General features: G+C 47.4%; 1 non-coding gene across 1 annotated transcript; it reads right to left on the bottom strand.

The window, feature by feature from the left end:
- Positions 1-3,778: 3,778 nt before the first annotated feature.
- Positions 3,779-3,861, bottom strand: trnal-aag (transfer RNA leucine (anticodon AAG)). The gene has a single exon. It is a non-coding gene; the product is annotated as a tRNA-Leu (tRNA).
- Between the last annotated feature and the right edge of the window lie 303 nt (positions 3,862-4,164).

Genomic DNA, 4,164 nt, shown 5'->3' with positions numbered 1-4,164 from the left:
TTTCCTTCTCTCCCATCACTAGATTACCAGGGACATTTTGGAGCGGCCCAATGTCTACTTTTGCCTCCCGTTTCTTTTTAATGTATTTAAAGAAACTTTTATTACCAATCCTAATGTTACTTGCTGGCTTACCTTCATAATTGATCCTCTCTTTCCTTATTTCTCTCTTTGTTATCCTGTTTGTTTTTGTAGCCTTCCCAATCTTCTGACTTCCCACTACTCTTTACCACATTATAGGCTTTCTCTGTTGCTTTAATGCATTCCCTAACTTCCTTTGTCAGCCATGGCTGCCTAATCCCCCCTCTGATAACCTTTCTTTTCTTTGGGACGAACATCTGTACTGTGCCCTCAATTACTCCCAGAAACTCCTGCCATTGCTGTTCTACTGTCTTTCCCACTAGGCTCTGCTCCCAGTCGATTTTCGTCAGTTCCTCCCTCATGCCCCTGTAGTTACCTTTATTTAACTTTTACACCTTTACATCTGATTCTATCTTCTTTCTTTCGAATTGGAGATTGAATTCTACCATGTTATGATCACTGCCTCATAAGTATTCCCTTACTTTAAGATATTTAATCAATTCTGGCTCATTACATATAACTAAGTCCAGAATGGTCTGTCCCCTCGTGGGCTCCATCACAAGCTGTTCCAAAAAGACCCCTCCTGTACACATTCAATGAATTCCCTTTCCTTGGGTCCACTGGCAGCATTATCTACCCTGTCCACCTGCATATTAAAGTCCCCCATGATCACTGTGACCTTGCCTTTCTGACACGCACTTTCTATTTCGTGGTGCATTTTGTGACCCTGGTCCTGACCACTGTTAGGAGGCCAGTACATAACACCCATTATGGTTTTTTTTTGCCTTTGTGGTTCCTCAACTCTACCCACGCAGACTCCACATCATCTGACCCTATGTCATTTAGTGCTATCGATTTAATTTCATTCCTAATTAACAAGTCAGCCCCGCCCCCTCTGCCCATCTCTCTGTCTCTTCGATAGGTTGTGAATCCCTGGAGGTTTAAATGCCAGTCCTGAACCCCCTGCAACCACGTCTCTGTGCTGCCTACCACATCATACCTGCCAGTCACAATCTGGGCCACAAGCTCATCTACCTTGTTCCGTACACTGCGCGCATTTAAATATAGCACCTTTAATTCTCTATTGACCGTCCCTTTTTGTTTTCTTAGTGTGGTGGACCTTGGTTTACTGAGGCTTTCCATACACTGTGTCATATTTTGTGGGACGGGGACTATCGTAACCTCTCCTGAGTTCTGTCTTTTCGTGCGTTTTTGTATTCCTAAGCAGCTACGCTTCCCACTGATTACTTCACCTCATGGTTCCCTGACCTCCCCCCCCCCCCCCCCCCCCCGCCCCATTCTCTAGTTTAAAGTCCGACTGACCACCCTATTTACTCTTTTCGCCAGACACTGGTCCCAGCTCGGTTCAGGTGGAGACCATCCCAACGGTATAGGTCCCCCGTGTCCTAAAACTGATGCCAGTGTCCCATGAAAAGGAACCCCTCTTTCCCATACCACTCTCTCAGTCACGTATTATCTTCCCTTCTTCTTGCCTCCCTCTGCCAATTTGCACGTGGCTCGGGCAGTAATCCGGAGATTATGACCCTTGAGAACCTGTTTTTTAATTTGAATCCTAGCTCTTTATAATCTCTAAACAGGTCCTCTTTTCTAGACTTTCGTATGTTGTTGGTATCGACATGGACCACAACAACTGGGTCCGCCCCCTCCCTCACCCGTATCCTTTCAAGCCGGTCAGAGATGTCCCGCACCCTAGCACCGGGCAGGCAACTTATCATGCGGGACCCTTTATCCTGCTCACAAAGGATACTATCTATCCCCCTGATAATAGAATCCCCTACAACTACAACTTGCCTATTTACTCCCTCCCCTTGAATGGCCTGCTGAACCATGGTGCCTTGGTCAGTTGACTCATCCTTCATGCAGCCCTGTTCGCCATCCACACAGGGAGTAAGTGCCTCATACCTGTTGGACAGGGTCAAGTGCTGAGGCTCCTGAGTTCCTGACTGCTGCTTCCCGTTACCTGCCTGACTTGCAGTCGCACCCTGCTGTCCCTGGCCACCGGCAGGATTTAAACTACTCCTGTCATGAACTGGGCTTCTGCCTTTCGGGTCATGCTGTACGAATTCAAGCAGGAATCCCATGTCCTGAGCTCACCGCTTGCCCATTGAATGTGAGGTATTGGATCTTCCTGGGGTTGAACATTTCGTGGAGGAAAAGTTAATGTCTGAAGTGGGATTCGAACCCACGCCTCCAGAAAAGACTGAGACCTTAGCGCAGCGCCTGCGACCGCTCGGCCACCCTGCCGCGTTGCGACAAAATGTATGCTCCGTGCACAAATCTATTTAAATTCTATCTTCATTGTCTTTACATTCCAAGCTTGATGTGATTTTACTATTTTTGAACCCCAGCAGAGTCTTGTGTCTGAGTGCCATCCTTCTCCAAGCCGGTGGTGTTTAAGAAGATTCTCATTGCTGCATTGAACAGTTTTCTCTAATCAAGAAAGTCCGAACTGCCGCCTTACTGTTCCTCACACAAAGGTATAGAGAGTCTATGATCCGAGCGGCGTGAAGGATCCAACTAGACAGTTGTATACTGGCGACTGGAATCTCTCTCCACAGCTGCTTCTGGTGCTGCTTACACAGACAAGTAGCCGAATAACCCCTCCAGTGTCCAAACAGCAGGAAGTTGATCCAGTCAAGGCGGCAGATGAGGCTTCTGGGAGAGGTCAACTGAGTCACTTCGACCACCCAACAAGACAAGCTATTTACAACAAGAGAAGAGGAATTTTACCCGGAGTCCTGGGATCAATATTAATTTGTCAACCAGACTCGCTGTGCATATCATCCAGTCATGAACTGGACTTCTGCCTGTGGGGTCATGCTGTGCCAATTTAAGCAGGAATCCCATGTCCTGAGCTCACCGCTTGCCCATTGAATGTGAGGTATTGGATGTTCCTGGGGTTGAACATTTCGTGGAGGAAAAGTTAATGTCAGAAGGGGGATTCGAGCCCACGCCTCCAGAGGAGCCTGCGACCTTAACGCTGCGCCTGCGACGCTCGGCCAGGCAAAACATATGCTCCATGCACAAATCGATTTAAATTCTACCCTCACCGACATTTCATTTCAAACTTGATGCTCTTTTCCTATTTTTAAACCCTAGACAGAATCCTGTATCGGAGAGCCATGCTTCTCCAAGCCCCTGGTCGTTAATGACCTCCTCATTGATCAGTTTTCTCCAATCAACAAAATCCGAACTGCCGCCTACCTGTTCCTCACACGAAGTATTGAGAGTGTAAGATATGAGTGGAGTGAAGGATCCAATTGGAGAGTTGCATTCTGGCGACTCGAATCACTCTCCATTGCTGCTGCTTTCACAGACAAGTAGCCGAAGAACCCTTAAGTGTCCAAACAGCAGGAAGTTCATCCAGTAAAGGCGGCAGAATAGGATTCTAGGAGAGGTCAACTGAGACACCTCGACATTCGAACCAGCCAGACTATTTACAACAAGAGAAGAGAAATGTTACCCGGCGTCCTGCGATCAATATTATTTCCTCAACCAGACTCACTGAGCAGATCATCCAGTCATGGGCTGGGCTTCTGTCTGTTGGGCCTTGCTTTGCGAATGTGAGCAGCAATCTCATGTCCTTACGCCACCGCTTCCCAATTCAATCGGAGGTATTGGATCTTCCTGGTGTTGAACGCTTAGCTGGAAACACGTAACCTCGTGGAGGAAAAGTTAATGTCAGAAGTGGGATTCGAACCCACGCCTCCAGAGGAGACTGCAACCTTAACGCAGCGCCTTCGACCGCTCGGCCATCCCGACGCGCTGTGATCAAAGATATGCTCCATGGGCAAATCGATTTTAATTCAATTTTCATCTTCATTTCATTTCAAACTAGATGTGGTTTTACTATTTTTGAACGCCAGCCAGACTCTTGTATCTGAGTGCCATCCTTCTCCAAGACGCTGTGTGTTAAGGAGCTCTCATTTCTGCATTGATCAGTTTGCTCCAATCTACAAAGTCCGTACCACCACTTGCCCATTGAATGTGAGGTATGAGATCTTCCTGGGGTTGAACATTTCGTGGAGGAAAAGTTAATGTCAAAAGTGCGATTCGAACCCACGC

This window comes from Scyliorhinus torazame, chromosome 24, assembly GCF_047496885.1.
Source record: "Scyliorhinus torazame isolate Kashiwa2021f chromosome 24, sScyTor2.1, whole genome shotgun sequence".
NCBI lineage: Eukaryota > Metazoa > Chordata > Chondrichthyes > Carcharhiniformes > Scyliorhinidae > Scyliorhinus > Scyliorhinus torazame.
This window is presented reverse-complemented; position numbering and strand designations above follow the sequence as displayed.